Consider the following 25,737-nt stretch of genomic DNA (forward strand, 5'->3'; position numbering starts at 1 on the left):
GATTGGTAGAAGGAAAGAGGGCTATAGTGATGGTTAGATTTTTGAGCCAGAGCTGGAACTGCCGCTTGGAACCATATAGATATCCAGGATATGTGGGAGCATAACAACGTCATGAGAAGAATAATGAATGGGTTCTTGATTGATGGATCGAAGGAAAATAAATGTGCGACCAAAGAGTATTCTCAGAACTCGTTGAAGTGAAGTGAAAACATTCTTACAAATTCTGGACAGCATTAGCAAGTTGACTAAGGATCAGCAGAGCAAATGCATCCATGTCCATCGTGTGCTTAATCTATGGGGTTTATACATCAGATCAGATAGAGATGGGCCTCGACGTTATTGGGAACAATGGTATCCCCTAATTTCTAAATGATTGTACGCTTAATGGGTGCTTGGGAAAGCACAGCAGCACCACAGGGGCAAGACTGCATGGGTTTTCATACTTGATTGAATTAGACATCAATTAAAGGAAGGAACCCATATATCCAGCGGTGCAATGGTAGCCCCACCTGGAGGATAGAGGAAGAATGGAAGGTTTTCAGTGATGAGTTATCCAGAACTAGTGATCAAAAAATCCACAAATCATGTGAATCCCGTCCATTCCAACTAATGAAAATAAATCTAACAATGGGCAGTCCAAGCATTGAACGTGGTTCTGAAATGGAAGGACAATGCATAATTCAGCAACATCAGAAATCCAGTGAAGCTTGTGTATTGGTTTTCTTAGGGCCTGGAGTCGCCTGGTTTTTGGTGGGCTGGAGGGAAAGTAAGTTAAGGTCGCATCAGATCACCCAGGACCTTATTGACTGCAGTAACATCCTTAAGGAGCGAAATGACCTCCTCCTGGTCCTATTTCGTATATCCTTATGATCTTACGTCTGTGACAGATAGGTTGGTGAAGATGTGGCTAAGCACGTTTTCACTTTTGTCCGTTCACTCACCATCTTCTGCATGCTCAGACTGGCAGAAATATCCCACAGAACTGAGTCCGTTTGGTCAGTAGAGGCGTTAAAAAACCATTCTTTTGGTGGGCACTGATGTCTTCCAATCAGACTAGCTTCTGTGCCCTTAATAGCCTCGGTGCTTCTTCCAGGGCCTGTTTAACACGGGGGAGCATTAATTCGTCAACTAAGGGAGGGTGGTTGGTGCTATTCAGCAGAGGTCTTGTCTATCTCAGGCTTGATGCCATGGTTCATCATTGTGCTAGTTAGCCAAGAGTGAGAGTTCTCATGGCCATTGGTATATCATCTCTGGTGGATCTGCCTTGCTGGTGGAAGAGAACATCCCCAAAGATGATAATCGAGGAGACTGGGATATTGGTTATAAGGTATGCTTTGGTTGGTGTAAAAAATATGATGTTGTTGCTTGACCAGTCTGTGCGAAAGGGTGGACTGGGATTTTCAGACTATGCCTTTTGGTCTCGACTCACCAACCAGTGGAAACCGTTTTCCCAAACTTCCATATATGCTCTGCTTGAAAGTTTGATCAAAACACCCCTTAAACGTGTACAATCCTGTGAGAAGGACGCTAGTTGTGAATTACCTCTTCGCTATTGTAATTTAAAACTTTGCTTGCAAACATCATTCTGGTAAACCTATGTTTCACTTGCGGCAAGTCAATATATATGTCCTAAAGTGTGTTGCCCACAATCGCTTACATTACAGGAGCGCTGCAACATGTGTTTTCCAAAAATCAAGCAATACATCTATCACCTAGTATTTTAGTCTCCTAACTACAGGCGACAATATTCTGTTAGACTTTTTCAACATTTACTGCGCCTGTTCTAAAAACTTTAATGACAAAACTGCGGGAATCCACACGTGTTTTTGTGCTTCCATTATTTTTATCCTTCCCCTATTTATTAAGCACAATTTTATTGTGTATATCCTTGCTGGTCCAGAATGGATGACCTGAGGTTTCTCTGCATTTGAAGCTATTTGTCAAAGTTTTACCTCTTTACTAATCTACCAATACTTATTTGGAATCCAGCGACACTTTTAAATTTTAAATATTGTCTATCTCTGTGCCGTCAGAAAATGTCGATCTACCTTCTATTACCTTATTTAAGTTGTTGATAAATATGGTGAATAATTTAGTCTCTATTACAGATCATTGTGGGGCACAGAAATCCGATCCTCCCAACTGGGGAACTTGCTAATTATCCATACTCTCTGTTCCCTGCAGATCAGCCTGTTTCCTCACCATACCAATCATTTTCTTTCAATTGCATGAATTTCAATTTTATCTAACAGTATCTTGTAAGGGAATTTATCATATACCTTCTGTAAGCCCATATAAATAACTTCCTTAGACAATCGCCTGTCCAATGCTTCATTCGTTTCCTCCTAAAATAAAAAAAAAATCAATCAGTTTCGTCAGGATGGCCTACCCACTATAAATACATACTGTCTCTGATCAGCTGAACAATTTAAGTTCTTCAGTCACCCTTTCCTTGGGCTATAGACATTACATGACAACAGATTTTAGGTTAAAAACAAAAAAGAAAAAACTGTGGATGCTGGAAATCCAAATCAAAAACAGAATTCCCTGGAAAAACTCAGCAGGTCTTCTCCGCCAATGCTGCCAGACCTGCTGAGATTTTAGGTTAACTCGTGTATGTTTTTCACTTTCAAAAAAACAAGCGTCAGCAGGTGGCACTGTATTGATTTGTCGAGCCAGTGTTAACAGATGGTGCTGAACGCGTGATAGACAAGTTGTTAGCGGATGGTTATGTATTACTAATATAACCTGGTGTCTGAAGTGAACAATATTGAAATAGACAGCTTTTAATTACTTGATTATTACATTAATGTTTTATTTCAAATCATAGGCAGGTCAACTTAAAATTGTACCTTAAAACTCGCCAGCGAGCCTCCTTGTGCTGTGAAGCAATTTTACTTTTCTCCCTTGTTGCTCGGCCGCACTGCTGTTTAAATTCGCAGGGCCGCTCCCGTGTTGCTCCCTGTGCTAAAACTCTCTTGGGCATCACTCATGTGCCACTTGTGGGATCCTGAAAATTTGCTGAATAAGGAATTCCACAGCATCTGAAAAACAACTCTGTTCTTCAAATAAAAATAATGAAGAAGGGAAGGTTGGAAGATTACCTGGGTCTGATGTCACACACCCACAGTACTCCAGCAGCAACTAATAAAAATAGCCCCGTATGGCTTTTGAGGAAGAATTTTCAAACTCCAGCCGCCATTTGCAAGTAGAAATGACTGGGACGATTTCCCTGCTGTTTATCCTTCCTCCCTCCTGCTTTCTGTGAAGGCTGCACTCCTTGACCTGTAAGCAGTTCTGAGCTGAGTCACCAATTTGCAGACAGCATTATTGGAAGCTGTCATGGTTAAGATGATTGCCCAGTTTTTATGCAGGGTAGTAGTGTGTTTATTGCTGAATCATTTGTCAACCAGAAGGTGCTGCCCAGAGAAGGATACGAACGATCTCAAACCTCCAAATGGGCCTCCATCTAGGGAAACATTACGTGGGACATACCATTAGACCCTGCACAACATGGTCTGCCAGACAATATCTGTGCATACTACAAACACACTTACTTCTCTCAATCCACTACAAAACGTCTAGGAAATCCCAAGGACGGAGGAGTGGCATCGCCAGTCCAGACCCCTTTGTCCTCTCGTTTACAGGAATGTGGAGACCATTTCACACCCGACAGTTCAACCTGCTGTTCATTTGTAATGCACTAGCTGCCAACGCCAGCTCCTGTTAAAGGTAACTGCAACTGATCATTTGTAACTCAGGGCTAACACTTGCCTGAAGTTGACGTCACAAAGGGAGTGAGGAGCCAAAGAAGGCTCCCTTGGCCCATAAGTCCTTCCCATATTCTTGGCCGTGTTGACGAAGATAAGGAAAAGGTCTTCACCCTTCATCCCTGCAAGGTCGAAAGGGAATTCGTGTATTCTTTATCTGACCCTGCATGGCTCTCATAATCCTAGTGCGATCTCAAAAGTATTGCCTCCACCGAACTGATCCAAGGTCGATTTTAGGTGGGTACAGGATTCTGGCCACTGAACTTAATTTTATATTCAGTAACACTGTATGCAAAATTTTGTACAATCACTTCGAGATTCTGTACAATGAGTTGTGTTATCTGTGCCTTCTTGAATTTATTTTTAAAATCGACCCAAACGGTCTCAGCACAAATATAAATGATCTTTAGTAGTTCCCGTATGGGGTGACGTGCTGTTGAAAAGAAACGGTAAATACCCTTTTTTTTTGTAAAACCATGTTCAGCGACTGATGGAATATAATGGGTTAATTGTGGAGACCATCTGCAAGCACTTTCAGATATATTGTTGTTATTCATGTAATTCAAATGCAAATATCTATTGGCATTCGGTGTTAGAGGCACTGATCAAAGGCTATTTGGTATATCAAGAACTGAAAATAATCCATAGCTCATCGAGGTGCACATTAAGATAACAAGCAGGTGCTAGCAAGAGAATGTAATTAGCCATGAATTGATGATCAATAGTCAGTCGACATGGAAATATTCATTTCCGTTTAACCAGTCATACGCCCTTCCGTTTATCATAAGGTCTGAGATACTGAAACAGTCTATGTCCATACACAGCAAGAACTTCACAATATTCAGGCGTGGGCTGCAAAGGGCAAGTGACATTTACGCCACACAAATGTTAAGTAATTACAAACTCCGGCACGAGAGAAACTAACCACATCCCCTTGACGGTTCATGATATCATAATCGATGAACAGTCACCATCATCACCTGGGAGTTACTTAATTGGATTAGCTTTCTGCATAATGTGGCTGCAAGATCAGGTTTGTGGCTGGGAACTATGTGACCAGTACATCACCTCCAAACTCCCCAAAGACTTCCAACCAGGCACAACTCGTGACTGTAAAGAAATATTGCCCACATTTCTGGATGAGTGTGTCTCCAACAACCATCAAGAAGCTGGACACCATCTGGAACAAAGTAGCGCCAGTAACCAGTACATCACCAGTACCTTAGTCATTCCACACTGATGCACAGTTGCAGCTGTGTGTACTATGTAAAGTATGCATTGGAAGAAATCAGCAAGGCTCCTTCAGTGGCATTTTCCAAACGTATAACTTCTGCTACCTAGAAAAAAAAGGTCAGCGCGACACATGGGGGAAAGAAGCATCTGCAAGGTCCCTTCGAAGTCAAACAAAATGATTCCTTGGAAAGGTTTCGCTGTTTCTTCACCGTTGCTGGGTCCAAATCCTGGATATCCCTCTCTAGAAGCAGTGTAGGTATACTTTTAGCAGGTAGACTGCATTGGCTCAGGAAGGTGGCTCATCATCCCATTCTGAAGTGCAATTAGGGATGGGCAACAAATGCTGCTGCAGCCAACAATGCAATCATCTCCTGAAATGATCTGGGTTATGCAGGACCCACACTTGGAACTATATCACCAGTGTTCCACTGTAACTGAATGAAAATTCTGGAACGTTCTCCCTAACAACACTATGGGTGTACCTACATGGGCAGCAGTGGCTCTTCTCAGTGGAAATTATTGATGGTAAACAGAAATTGACCTTGGAAGCTATTGAACAAAGGAAATATTTATAGAGAGACGTATGTCTATTGTAACACCTTTCAATGAATCATAGAAGGGAGCAACGAAGGAATCCATTCTTTTTCGTGTCTCTGTGCTGGCCATCATCAGAGCGAATTCACCTATTGCCACACCCTTAGCATTTCCCCGTAGTCATGTACATCTGTTTCCTTTTCAGATAAAGATACAGTTTCCCTTTGAATGCCTTGATTGAATCACCTCCACCATGCTCTGAGGCAGTGCATTCCAGGTACTAATCACTGGCAGTGTAAAAAAAAGAAGCTTTTTGGCATGTCGCTTTTCCTTCTTTTGCTGATTACGTTACATCTGTGCTTTCTGGTTCACAATCCTCTCACCAATGACAACAGTTTCTCCTTGTCTAATTTGTCCGGGAACCTAATGAATCCGGACATTTCTAATAAAGCTCCCATGAGCCTTCCAGTCTCCAAGGAAAACAATACTAATTTCCCCAAACTATCTCACCTACCAAAGTTCTCTAACCCTGGAAGTATTCTCGTGATCTTTATCTGCCCTCTCCCCCATGCCCGTACACTCCCCACCCACTCAGTCATTGATTTCCTTCTTAATGTGTGGTGCCCAGAACTGGACTCAATACCCCAGATGAGGCTGAACCCATCTTTTATACAGTTTTCACGTAGCTTTCTTGGTTTTTGGCATTCTACGCCCCTGTTTATGCAACCCTTGGTCCCATCGTTTTTTTTTAATGACTCTGTCAAAGTATCACGCCAATTTCACTATTCTATATACATATGCACCCAAGGTCCTCTGTTTCTGCATCACCGGTACAATTGTGCCCTTTACCTTAGTTCATTTCTCTGCGTTCTTCCTACAAAATTCGATCACTTCTTACTTCTCTGCATTAAATTTCATCTGCCACCTGCCCACCTAAATAACTATGTCCCTTAGAAGTTCTACGCTATCCTCATATTTCCCAATCCTTCCAAATCTCCTGTCACCCGCGGGTTTTGAAATTATGTCCTTGTGAACAGCAATATATAGTTCATTAATATATATGAGGATGAGCAGGTGGACTAACACCGGCATCTGGGAACTCCACTATAAACATTCCTCCAGCACAATATAACAATTCAAAACTATTTCCTGTCACGTAGCCATTTTTGCAAGAATATTGGTGCTGTATGTTTAGTCTACCAATTCTAACTTTGTTCAGAAGCCTGAAATTCCGTATTTTATTGAATGTATTTTGGAAGCCCATGTGCAACACAACAACAGCATTTCCATTATCTAACCTCTTTGTTACGTCAATACAAAGACTGAAACAATTAATTAAACACGATTTTCCTTGAGCAAACGTGCGCTAGTTTCTTCAAACTATCCACTTTTGACCACGTAAGTATTTCACTCAGAATTATCATTAAAGGTTGAATTGGAAATATGGATCAATATAATTCAGCTTCTTGGATGTTGAGACTGCGTGCGAAAATGAATGTATCTGTTAATCGGTGGAGAATAATTACACCAAAGTAAGATTGTGTTCAATGGATTGCTTCTCTGCTTGCAAATGCCCAATAATTTAATGACCAATTATGATTTTGGAAATATCTGCATTCAAAGATGCATAACATAATGTTGAGGAGTAAAATGTCCATTTTCTTCATCACTAAACACTCACAGGAGTATATGTTCTATTGAGACATAAGGCATTGGGAAGCTAGATGGGGACTGATAGTGGACCATTTATTGCAACATTTCATAAAACATTACATAACAAGTACAAATAACTATGACCAGAATATTGCTCCTACAATAAGGCATGCTTTGTTTGGTAATTAATGGGGTGCCCCTTTCCCGTTACAACGGACTAAGACACTCATTTCTGACACCCATATGTTCTATCCTGACTATTCTCTTTGAATTTTGAGTGAAGAATGCGATGTTTCATTAGGAATAAATTAGGTTCATCCTAGGAAATCCAACGCAGAAAACACACAGTCCCAATGGAATAAAGATATTCTGATGTCTGTTCATATTCGCGAGAACATTTTTATTTTGTAATCGGATGAGGACTTAGAACACCTGCTATAATTTAACTAGTTAGGGCAGGAGGTTTTTTTTTTTCTTTAACCAAAGTCAGAATTAAAGTCCAGGGAATTATATCAGATTCATCATCTCTTCGCTGAACTTAGTTTGTGTAGCGTCATAAATACACGTGTTTAAATAGAAACTCAAATAAATGAGCATGCATCCGGCTTCAGTAGCGATGTGTTCAGGAGTTGCACAATCGCCTCGGGCTTGTGCTCTAATTGACAATCTCGTAGTTAAAAAAAAACTAACGACAGCTGTGAGCCACAACAGAAAATCACCCGATACTCCGAACAATAAAGTAATCGATTTTCTTCTCTTCTTCGTCTCTGAATCATTCTGATTCTAATGGATGTGACCCCGGAGTGCTCTGCAGGCTCTGCTGGTCACTAAAATATGCCTGATTGTCAAACAATTGAACAGTAATATCAAACAAAAAGGAAGCCATGCGACAAAAATGAATTGAACCAGGAGTATGCTACACCTGCAGGCGATGAGTAAATGTCCGAATTGTAGAGGTAACCCCAGGTAACATTGTGAATTACTCGTTCAGGTTCATATGCAAACCAAAAGGGGATGTTATCCAAATAGATCAGAACAGCGACTATTGTTTAACCACAGGGGCCGACCTCATATTGCAATCGCTTGTTTTAACGTTCTGACAACATATAGCTACACATCGATCAATGTGAAGGAGGCAGGCAACCACACAGACAGATACAGACTTGCAGGGTTCAAAGAAAAGATAAATTTGCAAGCGGCATCGTAGGACAGGAATGAATGCGGAAAGTGAAGGCTGATAACGTGATATATTATTACGTTGAAAATCATGACCGGTTGATCTGCTGCGGCCATGTAGAGGGAGATAAAGTTCGATAGGTCACAATTCCCTCTGGAGAGAATTGCGATGATCATTAGGTTGTATGTAAGAAAGAGAGAGATAAGTTCAGCAAGGAAAATAAAATCGTTACAAAATTTCATTGGGAAAAATTTGGTTGTATCTGTACTTTGCATTATGGAGACGGATTATTTTAATTTTCATAATATTGACGAGTCTTGCTGATACTTTGCTTAAGAGAAAAGAAAATATTGACTATTTAATACCCGTGTACTTCCAGCAAATCTTATTCAGGAATCATTATGTATTAAATATAATTTCCAGAGCACTAATGAGCATTCTGGGATTCTAGTGAAACATTCACCTGAGGCACAAAAAATTAAATTTAATTCCATGAAATCCACACATTCTCTGTATGCTGACCCTGAAGAAACAATTCAGTCACTGCACGGCGAATGGTGCATTTGTGAGGGTTCATGGAGGCAGAGCAGATGTTAGCAGCTCCTTGAACTGCATTTTTTTCTTAAAATTCTTTCAATGGCCCCTGTTGGAGGCGGTGGCTAAAGTGGGAGGAATTACCAATTTCAAGTAAACTGTGATCACGGGATAAATGAAGTTACTATAATGGATAAAAAGCAAAACTGTTTGTGCTGAACGGTGCTTGGTTTGAGTTGGTGGGTGAGGGAGGCGATTGTTCCTGGTGGACTGATGGGTGAGGGTAAATCAAAATCACTAACGGTACCATATCACAATTTAACGAACAGAACAGAAGCTCGCCAACTGCGAGGACCAGCAAGATTCACGATGAGATTTCTCAAATCATCCTGGTGGATAACTGACTGTGCCACGAGGACTTTCGTGAAATCTTTTACATCAACGTTGAAATTTTCGACAACCCTGAGACAACAGAATGCGCTGACTTACCTGGAGCGCTGAATGTTGCATGAACAAGATAGTAAATGTTCTCGCTCTGCAAAATTAAGGTTTTTTTAGAAGCTTATGTGAGTCCCTTAAATTTTACACTTTTAAGTGCAATGCATCTGAGATCCTTAACCCCCACTCCCAATTATAGAACAATCCATGTTCCTGTGAGGGAGCTAGTTTACACCATAATTATGCATTACTTGCGACCCTTTAACAAACAGTGGATTTTTTTTTTATTTCACTACGCTCGGTCTACCAATTGGGATATTGCACAACTGGAGACATGAAACCCCGCCCGCTAAAACCAGTGAAGGGTAAATCTTCCCTGAGTGAAAGTGCTCTAGTGAAAGTGCTCTGCATATGCCCCGTGAAATGTTAATGCAACATCCCTCTCGGACGCTGCGTTAGGTTATTGTGACCCCTTATTAATGTTGTAAAACCTTCGCAGATTCATTATGTAATTGAAATTTCTTTGGTACTCAAGTGATCACTGGGCAACCTCGTCTCGAACTATTCGGCATATGACCCAGCATCATTATTACTGATAATGAATATACTGTAATACTGACTGTGGTTGCCATATTGCAGCAATAGTGTCAATGAACTAACTCTAATGTTAAAGTGGCAACCCTGCTCTAACAGTACGGATAGTAACTTAAAAATAAAATAACTCGTGGAGACCCTAAAGTAACATGGCTGCTGATGAACATTTCCAACATGGCTGGATGTAAGTCGACTCTAACGATGCTGGCTTTGAGCCATCTCCAATGTGTCTGGTGCAGTTATATTAACAGTATTGGCGGTTATTATAAACTAACATTAGTGCTGATGAGCCTATGCAAAAGTAATGGTGGTGACCTACCGTAAAATGACTGGTAATGCCATTTTTATAAGGTTGGTTAAAACCATGGCACAAATGCAGATAACTTGCCCACACATATTAAATGGCGTAAACGTTATTTGCTTACTGCTATTGTTTGCATGGCTTACATTCGCTGATGCACTAATACTGTTAAACCCTCTGTCTCTCCCTGTCCTCGAGCACCACCTTCATATCTAGGGAAGACTGATCTGAAAGCAATTGCGGAGACGTGGCTGCAGGGCGACAAGTATTCGGTCCCGAATATTGAGGGGTACAAGCCTTTTAAGAGGAATAGGAAGTTAAGGAATCGTAGAGGGGTGGCACGAGTGTCAAAGATTGCAATGTTTTAATAGTTAATGATGACCTTGGTTCAGGAGGTCATGATGTTGAATAAGTTTGTGTGGCGATGAAGAATAGTACAGGAAATGTCTCTAGTGTGAGTGTTCTAGAAACCCCCTAACAGTAAAGGCAAAGCAGGAGGAAGTATGCAAGATTAAACATTGGGTGTTGTGATAAAGGGACGGCAATAATCATGGGTGATTTTATTGAACATATAAACTGGAAAAATCAGATTGACAATAATAGCCCAGATGAAGAGTCCTAAGCATGCTTTCGTGATAGTTCCTTAGAGCGGCATGTTCTGGAACCAACCAGAGAGCAGGCTATACTAGACTTGGTATTGTGTAATGTGACAGCATTAATTCTCGACTTCAGAGTAAAGGCACAGCTCAGTTGCAGCGACAAAAATATTAAGCAATTTGATCGAGAGAAGAATTGGTCTGAAAATAGTAGCTTAAAATTAAATAAGGGCAGCTATGTGAGCATGAAAGCTGAACAACAGAAGTGAACTGGGATCCTCGGCTAGAGGATAGATCAATAGAGAAGCAGTGACAAACTTTTAAGGGAATTATTCAGAATGCTCAGAATAAATACATTCCTACTCTAAAGAAAAATTCTAAGGGAAAGGCCCACCATCCGTTAACTAAGGAAGTTAAGGAGAGCATCAAATACAAGGAAATGTCAAATAAATGCGCAAAGATTAGTGGCAGGTCAGATTATTGCCATAATGAAAAGAACGGTAGAGAATGACTTAAAGTTTAAACAGGAAAAAAAATCGAGCATGAGAGGAAGTTGCTATAAATATAATAATGGATAGAAAGACATTGTACAGGTATCTGAGGAGAAAAGGAGTAAGTACAGTGGGTGGTGGTCCTCTAGGGAGTGACAGTGGGCAATTAATAGTAGATAATGAGGAAATGACGGAAGAGATGAACACGTATGTTCATTATTTCACTATAGAGGATCCAAAAACATTCCAGTAATAGTTGCAAATGAGCAGGTGAAAGGGTGAGAGGAATATAGTGAAATTGCAATCACTGGAGAAGCGGTACTGTGCAAACTGATGGAGATGTGGCCTTCAATGTTTCTGAGTTCTGATGTCAAATTTCTCTAATCATAATATTAGCAGAAGATTGCGGGTTCGAGTTCTGCCCTGTTAGCTATATGTAGATTAATCTGGCAAAGTGAATGAAAGTGAACAAGGTTTTTGTTCACTAGCGTAAGTTCCTGCTTTTCTTCTCAAACGTTTGCAAGTTTAATTTAATTAAAACGCTATTTCAAGCTGTTTCCTAAATTTGCTGTTTATTTGTTTTAAATTTTGTTCAGTTTCTAACAGATTAACATTATCTTATTGACCGGGATAATTTATTTTTGTTCCCTAGCTGCAGGTCAATAGATTAAATTTGATGCATTTTCAAATCAGGGAGCTGATGGAAGAAGATGATAATTTCAATGATGGAGACTGCGAGCAGTGTTAGACCGTTCACACCGCACCCTATCCCTATGCACAACACTCAGTACAACACCTTAGCCACTCGATCACCACAATTGGATAAATTCAGGCTTGTTACATGCCGGCACAAAGCACTAGGCAATTGCCCAGGATTATACATTCATCGCATTCAGCACTTCAGCCTTTTTCTGATATCTAATTCCACTTAAATGTGGAACTCAGGGACGATAGAATGCTACCGTTCAGAAGGATCACTGATTCTGTTCCGGTCTTGGAAAGAGCTTTCAATTGTTTTTACGACAAACCAGCTTTTCGCCATTTCCCTGCAAATGAGATTTATTTAAGCCCATATTGAATTTGACGACACCACTCTTTCAGATAGAAACGCTAAGTAGTGTGAATACTATGAACATAAATACAAAACTAAAAAAAAAAACAGAAAATTCCGTACATACTCAGCAGGTCAGGCGTCATCCCTGGAGGCCAACATAGCAAACGGTTCAGGTTGATGAATTTTCATCAGAACTAAAGAAATATATAAATATTATACTGTTTTAAAAACAATAGAGTGCGGGGTGGGGCAGGATGTATAACATCCGAATATCTGTGCAGGTGGAGGGAAAGAGAGAAAAGCTTTCATGGAACAAAAGCTAATTACAGCTAAAATGGTTGAAGTAGAGAAACAGAAGATTTTTCCAGATGAGATTATGAATCGTTGCAAAGAAACCGACCCAAAGTATCATGAAGGAATGAAGAAAGAAATACTTGAGAAACACAAACCTGCAAAAGAGCAAGAAACAACATGTAGGCAGATGCCTGACCTAAGATTGGGAAACACAATGTTGAGTCCAGAAGGCTGTAGAAAACTTAATTGGGAAATTCGGGGCTGTTCCTCGAGCTCTGCTGTTGCTGAGGCCATTTAGTCCCTGCAGCTTGCTCGGATTTTCAATATTGTTCTTCAGATCTACTTTCAGCTTCTGAAGACGATTCTGTTCAATTCAAAATTTTTACTCGGTTTCTGTCTCCACAGCTATTGGCGGACCTGCTGAGTATTTCCAACAGTTGCTGTTTTTTTTTTTATTTCAGATTTCTAGCATCCGCAGTATTTTGCTTTCAGTATTATTGCTTTCCTTAACAACTGAAGTTGGTTACAAATTTAAATAATTATCTGTGTTATATACCATGAATACATGAATACGAAATTAGTCATTAGCGTTAATGCAACATGTTTCAGAAACGGTTCCGTAAAATGCCTTAAAGAAACATGTACTTCAATTTCACTTGGAATCCCTGTGTGGAATTACATAATTCAGAGTTTTTGAAAAAAAAAACACAAATCACAGAACTGTGATCAAATCTTAGAAAAAAGTGGGCTCAGTATGATGTACATTTTAATTTTCATTAATTAAATGTATTAATGCATATGGTGGGGTTGGGAGACCGTTAAGTATTGTTGTTTTTCAGGATAGCAATTATTTCATTGAAAGGCGAAGCAGGGTTGAAGGGGCTGAATGAGCTATTCCTCTCCCTATATTCCTTTGTTATCGCCAAACACTTGCTGTAAATCGCTAATTAAAGCATGTGCAGCATGGAAAAAACTCTAATTTTAGAATGGATTGGAAGAAGATTCAATATGCAACGAGAACGTCATTGGCGATGGTTTCCAAAATGTATTATTATTAAATATATTTAACTAATAACGCACCGAAGGAGCTAGACTGAGATGAAATACGTGATGTTCAAAACTTTCATGAACTGCAGCCAAGTTTCTCATGGAATCTGTATAAGTCCTTACCCAAAGGTATTCAGATCTTTTGATGATGTTAATGGTCACCCTGCAACATGGAATGTGGAAACGGATGAAACAATATATATTCTCTGTGGATGTGAAATCCATTGACAAGACCGTTTTTTTTTTGGTAATCCCTAAATTATTTCATACACATGGGCGGCTTGCCATACCACTACAGAGGCCGGTGAGTTTCTATCCATGTTAGTGTGGACCTGGGTTCAGACGTAGGTTGGAGTAAACAAGCTTCATTCAGTAAAAATGTTAATATGAATAAAAACGTGGTTGTACCAAATCCTGCTGTATTGTAATTTGGATGTGAAGATAAGATTTATCATGTTTTCAATGTGAAGATGGGATTTAGGTTGTTTACAACAGAGGGATGAGACTGGCTTAGACATTCTTCTGTACACCGGGACAGAGGAATAATTTTCCGATACTCTACCCGCTCTAGATGCAAGACTCCTGCCGTGGTGCAAGTTACAGAGATCCAGCTCTGGAGCAGAAAATTGGAAAGTAGTTAGGAGGTCTCTGGAGTGTGGAAATAAAACATATTTGTCAATTTGTAAGACTTGGAGGCAATGTAGTTCCAAATCACGATGTATGGAAATTTGTTACAAGTTAAAGAACGCATGTTTTTTCCCAATACATCGAGCAGGTAGATGTCAAGGACTCAGAGATTTCGCATAGTAAATGTTCGGAATACAGCAAAGTGAATAATAGGAGTATGTTAGAAGCGGCTGAGATCAAGGTGGTTTTAAATGGAATTACATTGTTCAACCACAAGTGGCGATTTGCTGACGCAGCCGCAAGTTTCCTCATTAGAGATTAGGTTATTGGAGAATTAAGGACGATTCCCAAGGCCCCGACAGTTGGTGAATAAATCTTGCTTGAAATAAGGAGATGAAACGAATTAATGTATGAGTACTGGGCAAAGGAGCAGCAATGTAAAGGGGAGCAATATTGGCCTAAATTATGTGTTATCGTGAGCTAATCTGCTGGAGCTCCTGAAGCACAATTCCCTATCGAGCAGAGGAAATGCAATTGGAATGATCCAATCAGATTTTAACGAAACAGCGGACAAGTTTTCATGACAACAAATGGAGTAAAATTATGTGATGGTGAGAATTCTGGATTTTCACACAGTTAAAAGCAAAATTAAAGTTGGCTATTGACTAATGAAAACCTATAAAACACGGGAGAGCTACTGGACTGTTATGTGGTATCAGCTCATAATTAATATTTTGTTTAGCAGAATTTTAACAGGGATCAGGCTATCCTGGGAACATAAAATGGAGATAATGATACCAGGGTAATACTAATAAAACCATATTACTGGGGCTAGTTATGTCGACTCATTCTATGTTTCCACATAATTTATTACAGCAAATGGAAGCAATCGAACCTGTCCTTCTCTCTCCAGAGATATTTAATTTCCCTGCTTCGGATGTTTATCTGATATTCTGAGCATTTCTCCGAGCAAAATATTCCACACTGTCACAGCCGTTCACATAAAGAACTTTCTGCTAATCTTCCTGCTCACTCTCTTTGTGGCCATGTTAAACCGGTCGCCTACCAGGCAGAATACTATCTCCCCCTTCATTCAGCCAAACTATTCATAATGTTTTAAACCTTTATTAGCTGTGCTGCTGGACATATAATGAAGTTTTATAACTGCAAACTTGTTTTTTTTTTGGAATTGAGTATTTTGGTTCGTAATACTATCCTTAGATCTACAACCCGCTGTTGTTCCCTTGAGAACTTATTCACATTTCTTGCCATTCCTGGTGAAATGAAGCGAATTGGCCAATGAAGAATTTGTAGCTGATTCAAAGTTGCTGCTCCTTGTTCTGTTACTATTTGGAACAATGTGCAACTGCACAATAAGTCAAAAATTACAAACAATAAATTCTACCATTTGCAGAATTTCAGCCAGCTACAGAATTCAAAATAAAACTTCATTTTTTTCTGAATTTTTTACAGTTTTCTTTTTGCAGATACATTACATCAAATTTCAGAGTTAATGAATTTATGATTTTTTTTTCATTCTTCTGTTATTTGGTTTCGAAGACGGCTTGTAGCAGAATATGGATAACGTTACAGATGATACTTGCATCCTTAGCACAAAACAAGAGCAAATTATGTCTTTTTGATTCGTGAGAGACATCAGTCAGAGTACAGTGGAGATTATGGATAAGTACCTGGGATAAAAGTACGTGGACCTCGGGCTGTTTTCTCCATTCAAACAATTATTACGTGATCAGGATTGCCAATGAGGATGGTATCCAGTAATTGAACTGTCACATATAGCGATTACAGCAAACCAACATCAGCGATCACACAATGTCTCATTCATTTTGATCTGGACTGATACATTCTGGCTGATTCTTAAAATGACAGTGATTGTAGCATCTGCAGGGTAAGGACTATTTCCCTGGTGCTCATATCTCTGACCCCACTGCTGATCTGCAGCATTGTCCTCATTCATTCGTGAACTGAGGTGTGGTAAATTTGCTGGAATAGCTTTTTCTAACTCAACCAATGAAGGATAAGAACAAACGCAACACAGACCATTAAACATTTGCTGCAAAATGGAGAAAATGAACTCACCGGAATTCACGCCTCCTCCCCCCCGCCCCCCCGCCCCCCCCCCCCCCCCCCCCCCCCGCCCCGCCCCGGTCGGCAGGAAAAAGTGCGTCCCACGTTAGCTTGACTCATTTTGTCTTCATTTCCTAACTAATCTCAGTATTAGTGTGCAGGGAGATTTCACCACACTCTTCAGCTCTTCTCTAAACTTCCTCTGGGTCACTACATAAATACATGGATTTTGGAAACAACTTAAAAACTTCAGGAAAGCTCCGGTTTCGGTGGCGATGTATTCAGCGTCTGTGCTATCACCTCGATAATAAGCGGTGTTTGTCAGCCTGGTAGTTACAAAGCTAACAGCAGCTGTCAACCATAACAGTATAAAAGTGCCCGATGTAGAGAAGAGTAAAACAATGGATTTCCTCCGAGCCTTCATCTCTGTATCCTTGTGATCCTCACTTCTTTGGCCTTGTATCCTCCTGCGGGCTCGATTGGCAATTAAAATGCGCCGCATGGTTAAAAAATTAAACAAAACAATTAGAATGAAAGGAAGCCAAACAACCCAGGCGCTGTGAAGCCAGACGGACATCATGCCATGTGGTGAGTTAAAAAAAGCCACACTTGACTGGCAGCCCCATTGCACCTTGTTAATTATTTGCTGAGTTTCATATGCGAACAGAAAGGGAATGTCCTTTAAAAAGCTCAATAGAGAGAACAATGTCATAACCACGGCCGCAGTTTGCTTGGTGCAATACCTTTTGTTAAAGCGCCGACAGCAGATAGACACAAAACGATCGCATGTGAAAAGGACAGTGAACCAAACAGACAGATCAAAAGTTACGATAGTCATGTAGAGAATAGACTTGCAAATGGGAGTGTGGGAGAGGAATGAAAGTGGAAAGCGATAGTTTAAAATATGATAGACTATTACATTGATGATCATGACCAGTAGATCTGCTGTTGCCATGGCCATCATGTAGACAGTGATACATTTGGAAAGGCCACAGTTTCCTCGGAACAGGATCACAATTGTCAGCAGGTTTGCTGTAAGGAAGAGAAGATACTAGTAATGTTGCAGTGCCCGAATTTAGTAGATATGGTCATGCACGCACATTTCAATCCATTCATGCTTTCTTGGTTGAATTATCCTCCAGAACATTGTGAGAATAGGAATAAAATTGGAATTATTAGGCGGGAAACAGGCTCACATTTATATGAGCTGCTCTAGAGCGCACACCGCAAAGGATGGAAAGCGCTCATGAATAGCCTTCTCTTGGATATTCAAATAACATTGAATCATCAATAAGGTCTTTGGATTAAGGGAGAAAAGACGAGTACACCCGTTGCCCAAGAGTTTTCAGTAATTACTGACTGAGCAATGCTTACATCAGGGAAGCATTTGCCCTGTTAACCTTGCGGTATGAGAAAAAAGCAAATAGACATCTATCGAAAACAAATGGTTTGTAATGGCTTACTGGGGACAACAATGGCTGTGAGAATTGGGTAGTAAAGCTCTTTGATCAGCGGAATTGTTGGTCGCCCCATTTCCATCAAGAATGGCTGAATTCTATAGCAGCTAAAAGTCTCAGGAATATGATTGTGACAATAAAAGAGAACCTATATTTATACACACATCAGTACTCTAGGGAATCAATCAGATTGGATCATAATCAGCATTTGTTACAGTCATTAAACAAATATGTTTTACAGTTCACTCAGCGGGGCCCACGTGCTGTGGAAACTCGCATTGTTTTTTTCATGCATGCTGTGTTTTGGTCTTGACAGTGATGGTAGATGTTATGAATTTCTTTCTTTCAAACAGCTGTGAAAGATCTCTTTCACTGTTACTGTATATTAACTGTGTGTCTGTTGAAAAAGTTTGTGGGTTGATGATCAACCTCTTTGGCAACGGCATGAGCACACCTTCCATGGCCATCAAGTCTTGAAATGTGACTTGAACATACAACTCCTGACCTAGAGGACGGGGTGCTACACATTGCCCACAAGACCTCGTTTGCTAAAAGAGCTTGGTAAATTGTTTTTTTTTGTCCGATACATCAGATTAAGAGGAAACACTGACAACGAAATTAGACAATTCAAACAAGTAGAATTAAAGCATTGTCTGCAAGTCGAAAGGGAAATGTGCCAATGCTCGATCTTACCATATACATATAGGATTTGTTCAGATAGTTTCCCAGCTGTTAATCGTCCTGCCCTCGTCCCTTCACTCAGTTCTAGTGCCTCAACGCTTTCAGGCCAAGAAGGGAAAAATACATGTGATGGCCCCAGAACTGCAGCAGTAGAACTGATTGTATTCCTTTATTATGAGTGTGATCGCTACCCTTACACTAAAGGTGAATACATTTCTTCTGTCATGGTGACCGTGTTCACCTGTTGTTAGCTGTTACCCTTGCAGTGGATGTGATCGTGCTCCCCTAATACTCGTAATGCCCGTAAATATGAACTAACAGGACCGTTCACCTCTGTTACTAGGATAGTCTGCATGTACACCAGCGGTGAATACGCTCTTCCTCTCTGAAAACTCTTCCAATTATTTTTGAATGCTGTACAGTGCTATCGATGACGACTTTTGCGAGACAGCTCATTCAATTTCTGTAGTAATAGCAAAGCTAATTCTGCTTTTGCATGTTCTTATTGCTGAATGATCAGTGCTGAATCTTGTCTTGCAACTGCCTTCATGAACATTTCTGAAAGTCCATTTGTGATACTGTTCCAGATACTGTTGCTGAATCTCACACGAGGATTATTCAAAACTCCACACTGGCAACTAACGTACTATATTGTAAAGAGTCCAATAATTAATCTCCCCCAAAATTGTAAACAGCACCACAAAACAAAGCTGACTGAGAATTTAATGAACTGTTTATTTTCGTTTTAATGCCCAGTGATGAATGACTCCCTAAGCAAAAATACATTTTGCATATTTTTTCCATTCCATTGAATTCGCTGGAAATGACAACAGAAACATTTCACAAATAGGTGGTCGATGTGAAGAACCAATTATACAGCTGCTGGCTTGACCTCTGTAATTTCGTAATGTGCTGACTGGAACATTCTTCACAACCCCTGGGCACACCCCCTCGCCACACCTAGCAGCACTCTATATTCTTCACCACGAAGCGATTGTGATTGGCAGTAAGTTATTCATTCATGGCTGTGGAATATGGGTTTACCTAGTTCCAAACATGTACACATGGATTTCAAAATCAGGAACCGCATTATCACTTTCAGCAAGCATGTTGTTTGATCAGTTGACTGGTAGAACTGAGGATATTAAGAAGCAACCACTTATATTGTGCCCAGCTAAGTCAACTCACTGCAAGGTCACATTGCCTTTGGAGAGGTTTACGATTCACTAGAGAGCAACAACCTAATGTGATTTAACAGCTTGCATAGTCAATGGAAGGGCAATGCACACAGTTCGGTCACAATGGGGTAGATTTTGTCCTTCAGTTTTCTGCAATAAACATCGTCATGGGGAAGCACAAAAATAACATTCTGGTGGCGACGCTGGTGCAAGACTAAAAGCACTCTCTAACCTTACTTCCTTTAATGGGAGGCGAATCTGCTGAACTTATTCTTATTTTTCCAGCTTTCTTTAGCACTTTACCATCTGCACAAGAAAGGCTGAGCGCTGGGGAGCAATTTGCATTGTACTCTAAACAAAAATCGTGGTGTGAAAACTAACAGTACTGAAACACTTGTTGTAACGTTGTCAACTAAATATCAAAGTAACAGACCAATGAGATGAAAAAATGCGATGATCAGAAACTTTCTCTTTAACTTTTTGGCATTGGAGGAGAGCCACTTGAAATGGAAACTACAGGGGCCCCTGTTGTTTCTCCACTTGAACACTGGAGTAACCAATGTGTATATAAGTCCTGGGAAATTTAGAGGGCGGTGGGGTGGTGTGGTTGAGTCCATTACAGTCGTAGATCATCTAGTTTACACTGACAATAGCATGATTTATTTCTGAATAATTATGGATAGAAATCTCTTGGTATCAAGTTAAAAATCCTCAACTGTTGAAAGACAAACTTCACTGCCATAAGAACAGAGATGTTACAGGATGCTTGGGAGGCCGTTGTAGCATAACCAAGTATCAGAGCAATGGAAGGCATCAGTGCACTGGCAAACCAGCAGGGGGAGACCTCGTTCTGAGTGAAACACAGCCAGGGTGAGTTTGGGTGTTGGCAATTTGGTGCACATTGTGAATTTAGCTGCTCTGTCTTTCTCTTTAATTTCTCCTTTATTTGTAAGCTCATTAGTCTACTCAAAAGGTTGGTAAGATAGCTGACTCAGCTGACTGTGTGACCGTTAACTGTCAGTCAACTGAAGCATCATTAGGGCCTGAAAAGGTGTTGATTATTATTTGACGCTTTACAAGTGAGAGTCATGTCACCTCGCCTCAGCTCTATTTAAGAAAGGGAATATTACATGCAGACAATCAATGAGCCTGCACACGAGCAGGGGAGAGATCCTATCCTGAGTGAGATGCAGCCAGAGTGAGTGTTGTTATTGTCAATTTGTTGCAGAGTGGGAATTCGGTGCAGAGAGGAACAGGTGTGCTTTGAATGTTTTCTTCAATCTTCAGAGAGTGGTCTTACCCTGCTGCAGCTGTAGAGGGTACAAGGGAGATAAACGAGTGGTAAGTGGTGGGAAAGGTGGGGTAAGTATTTATGACTTGTATTGCTTATAGTTTAAGGTCTTTTGTGGTTTATAGTTTGTATAATTTGTACTAACGACGATCAGAAAAGAAGGGTCCTACAGTAATTGATTTAAAATGTTCAAAGTAAAGGGATAAGACATGGCAGGAGAGCACAGAGCTGTGGTGCTCCATGTGGGAGGCCGGGAACATTTCCAATACGCGGGATGAGCGGGTGTGGAGGAAATGTGTCCAGCTGAAGCTCATGGAAGCTCGGGTTTCAGATTTGGAACGGCTGCTGGTTACATTGTGCAGCACCTGCGAGCCTGAGAGCATCGTGGATAGCAGGTTTAGAGAGCTGAAGCGACTTGAGGAAGGAAGGCAATGGTTGACAGGCAGTCATAGAGAAACAGGCGGGTAGTTCAGAAATCCCCTGGAGTCCCGCTAGCAAATCAATATTCCATTTCTGAGGCTGATGAGGGTGCTGGTTCTTCCAGGGAGTGCAGACAGTGCCAAGCTTCTGGCACCAGAAGCAGCCTGTCTGTACAGGAGGGGAGGAAGAGAGGAAGAGCAATAGTAATAGGGTATTCCATGGTGAAGGGAACAAATAGGCGGTACTGTGGCCATCAACGTGACACCTGCATAGTGTGTTGCCCCCTGTTGCCAGGGTCCGGGACGTCACTGAACGGCTGTAGGTCATCCTGAATGGTGAGGATGATAAGGCAGAAGTTATGGTACATGTCGGTACCAATGACATTGGTAAAAACAGGGTTGAGGTCTTGAATCAATAATTAATTGAATTAGGCAGTGGGCTGACAAGCAGGACCTCTCGAGTTGTAATTTCTGGATTACTCCCAATGTCACTTGCTAGCGAGCACAGAAATAGAAGAATAGAGCAGATGAATACGTGGCTTAAGAGTTGGTGCAGGAGGGAGGGTATTAGATTCCTGGATCACTGGGTCAGATTCTAGGGAAGGTGGGACCTGTACAAGCTGGGCGGCCTACATCTGAACACAGCGGGACTAACATCCTCGCAGGAGGGTTTGTTAGAGCTGTTGAGAGGAGTTTAAACTAATTCGGAAGGAGGAGGGGTCACAGAATATTAGCAAAATAGGGACAGATCATATTACCATAAAATAACCAAGTGAGAGGGAGTACAGCTGTCTTACGTTTCAAGGAAGTAGGCAAGGCTGAATAGCACGTAATTTAATGCCAGGAGTATTAAAGGCAAAACAGATGAGTTAAGCGTGAGGATTGACACTGGGAATTGTGATATAGTAGCCATCACAGAGACGTGGTTGAGGGAGGGGCAGGGTTGTTAGCTCAACATTCCAGGATATGGAATCTTCAGCAGAGAAGTGGAGGGGTAAAAGCGTAGGAGGCATTGCATTATTAGTTGAGGAGTCACTTTTGCATTAGGAGAGATAATATCTTGGAGGGGGCATCGAATGAAGCTTTCTAAGTCGAGTTTAGGAATAAAAAAATGGACAACCATATTGTTAAGCGTTTATATAAACCTCAGATATTCAGCCAGAAATTGAGGAGCAAATGTATGCATAATTCGCAGAGCTTTGTAAAAACAATTACAATAGGGTAATTATATTTTGGTGATTTCATTTTTCCAAATATTAATTGGGATAGGCGTGGTTTAAGGGCTTGGATGGTTTGGATTTCTTGAATAGTGTACAGGAGAACTTCTGAGATAAATGTGTAGAGGGTCCAACAAGGGAAAGCGCAGTGCTGGACCTAATACTGGGGAATAATGCCGGACAGGTGGCTGAGGTGGTGGTGGCTGAGCATTTTAGTCATAGCGACCTCAACATGATACAATTTATGCTTTTTTTGGACAAAGACATAGACAACTTCCAAAAAAAATGTTTTGTATTGAGGGAGAGCGGATTTTAGTAAAATAAGGCAGGATCTGTCCAAGGTACACTGCGAACCGGGACTTGTGGGGAACTCTACAAAAGAGCAATGGGGTGGGGGGCGGCTTTCAAATAGGAAATGGGGAGGGTACAGGAACAACATGTTCCCTCTAGGGTGAGAGGAAGGAGAAACAAGTCCAGAGAACCATGGATAACCAGAAAAATTCAGGACTTGATAAGAAGGAAAATAGAGGCTTTTCGCAGTACCAGGGGAGAAAATCAGTGGAGGCATTAGTGGAGTACAAAAAGTACAGGGTGGGGCTTAAGAAAACAATTAGCAGAGCAAAGAAGGGATATGAGAAAGCTATGGCTGGTAACAGGAGGGAAAATCCCAAGATATTCTTTAAGTATATCTCTGGGAAGAGGATAACGAGGGAAAGAGTAGGGCCCATGAGGAACCAAGAGAGCAATTTATGGGTGGGGCCAGAGGACAATGGTTGAGTGTTGAACAAATCCTTCACATCCGTTTTCACTCAAGAGAATGAGGATGAAGGTATGGACCTCGCGGCAAGAGGCAATGAGATTCATGAGCAACTTGCTATAGGGAGTGAAAAGTTATTGGAGGTTGTTATGTTTAAAAGTGGACAAATCTCCAGATCCGGATGATTTGTGCCCCAGTTTACTGAGGGACGCAAGGGATGGAATCGCAGGTGCTCTAGCCCAAATTTGTAATTTCTCTATGGCCACGGGGTTGTTGCCAGAGGGCTGGAGAACAGCTAAGGAAGTTCCACTATTTAAGAAGGTTTGGAGAGCTATGCCAAGGAACGACATACCAGTGAGCCTAAAGTCAGTGGCAGGGAAACTATTGGCAAAATTTCTAAAGGAGACATTATATCTCCACTTGGAGAGGCAAGGTTCGATCAGGGATAGTCAGCATGGCTTTGTCAGATGGAGGTCATGCCTAACAAATCTGATTGATTTTTTGAGGAGCTGACAAGGTGTGTAGATGAGGGTAGTGTAGTTGATGGAGTTTATATGGATTTCAGCCAAGCCTTTGACGAGGTCCCACATGACAGACTTGTAAGGAAGGCAAAAGCACATGTGATACAGGGTAATTGTATAAGGTAGATTCAAAGTTAGCTTAGGTGTAGGAGTCAGAGGGGGATGACAGAAGGCTGATTTAGTGACAGGAAGACAGTGTCCAGTGGCGTTCCACAGGGATCTCTGCTGGGACCCCTGTTATTTGTCATTTATATAAACGACGTAGATGACTATGTGGGGGTATTATTAGCACGTTTTGGATGACACAATTATCGGCCGGGTGGTTACCAGTGAGATTGAGTGTCTTGGGCTACAGGAAGATATAGACGGAATGGTCAAATTAGCTGATAAGTGGCAGATGGAATTTAACCCTGAAAATTGTGAGGTGATACACTATGGAAGAAGTAATTTGACAAGGACGTATTCAATGAACGGCATAACACTAGGAAGTTCTGAGGAACAAAGGGAGTTTGGTGTGTGTATCCATTGATCTGTGAAGTCGGAGGAGCATGTTAGTGGGGTCGTGAAAAAGGCATATGAGGCACTTGCCTTTATCAATTGAGGCATAGATTACAAAAGTAGGGAGGTCACGTTGGAATTGTACAGAATCTTGGCGTGGCCACAGCTGGAGTCCTGTGTGCAGTTCTGGTCGGGACATTATAGGAAGGATGTGATTACACTTGAGGCGGTGCAGAGGAGATTCACCAGGATGTTGCCTATGATGAAAATTTTAAGTTATGAAGAGAGGTAGGAAAGGCTTGGGTTGTTTTCGTTGGAGCAGAGAAGACTGAGGGGCGACCTGATCGAGGTGTACAAGATGATGAGGAGCATGGACATTGTGGATAGGGAGCGTCTGTTCCCCTTAGGTGAGGGGTCACTCACGACGGGACACGACGGGGCGAGAGGTTTAGTGGAGATATGAGGAAAATACTTGTTACCCATATGGTGGTGACGGTCTGCAATGCACTGCCTGAGATGGTGGAGGAGGCGGGTTGCCGCACATCCTTTAGAAAGAACTTGGATGATCACCTGGCATGGTCAAGCGCTGGTAATTGGGATTCGGTTGGTTGGTCAGTGGTTTGTCACGTGTCGGTGCATACTCGATGGGCCGAAGGGCCTCTTCAGCACTGCATGATTCTGTGATTCGGAGAAGAGCACCTCCGTGCATAGTCTAGATGCATCCATGTGAAAGGAAAAGGTGCAGCAAGCAGGATAAAATGCGCCCTGGATAATAAATGAATTTATCCAAAATACGTCAAAATAAGGGTGCATCACAGTGAACAAAATCTGTTTTAAACTTCTAATTCCAGACTTTTTTTGAATTTAAATTTCACCATCTGCTGTATTGGGATTTGAAACCGACTGTCGAGTAGATTATTCCAGGTCTCCTGAAATGTTTTTCTAATGACAATATAGCGACATCAACATCTCTCTTCAGCCGTGAAGTTAGGAACGCCCTTGACGGAACTGAAAATAAACTAAGACGGTGGGAGAATAAAGAGAGATAACAATGAATAAAAAATGTTAGCACTCAAAATTACACTGAAAATGCAAATATTTAATTGACATATAGACTTTAAGAGGGATTTTTTTTGTCCCTTAAGGGCCTAAAGGGGAATATTCATACAGTGGCGATGACACGCTTCAATTACTAAATTAGTACTTTGCGTTAGTATCCACAAAGGAAGTGTACAATGTGCAGGTTACACTAAACAGAGGAGAGCAGTTTTATGGACACCATAATAA

The 25,737-nt window shown here is 41.1% G+C and overlaps 1 long non-coding RNA gene across 1 annotated transcript; it reads right to left on the minus strand.

Moving 5' to 3' along the window:
* Positions 1-19,284: 19,284 nt before the first annotated feature.
* Positions 19,285-25,465, minus strand: LOC121273506. Its single transcript, XR_005942034.1, has 2 exons — positions 25,326-25,465; positions 19,285-21,057 (listed from the first exon to the last, which is right to left on the minus strand). It is a non-coding gene; the product is annotated as an uncharacterized LOC121273506 (long non-coding RNA).
* Positions 25,466-25,737: the final 272 nt, after the last annotated feature.

The sequence above is a fragment of the Carcharodon carcharias genome, assembly GCF_017639515.1.
Source record: "Carcharodon carcharias isolate sCarCar2 chromosome 24 unlocalized genomic scaffold, sCarCar2.pri SUPER_24_unloc_2, whole genome shotgun sequence".
NCBI classification, from domain to species: domain Eukaryota; kingdom Metazoa; phylum Chordata; class Chondrichthyes; order Lamniformes; family Lamnidae; genus Carcharodon; species Carcharodon carcharias.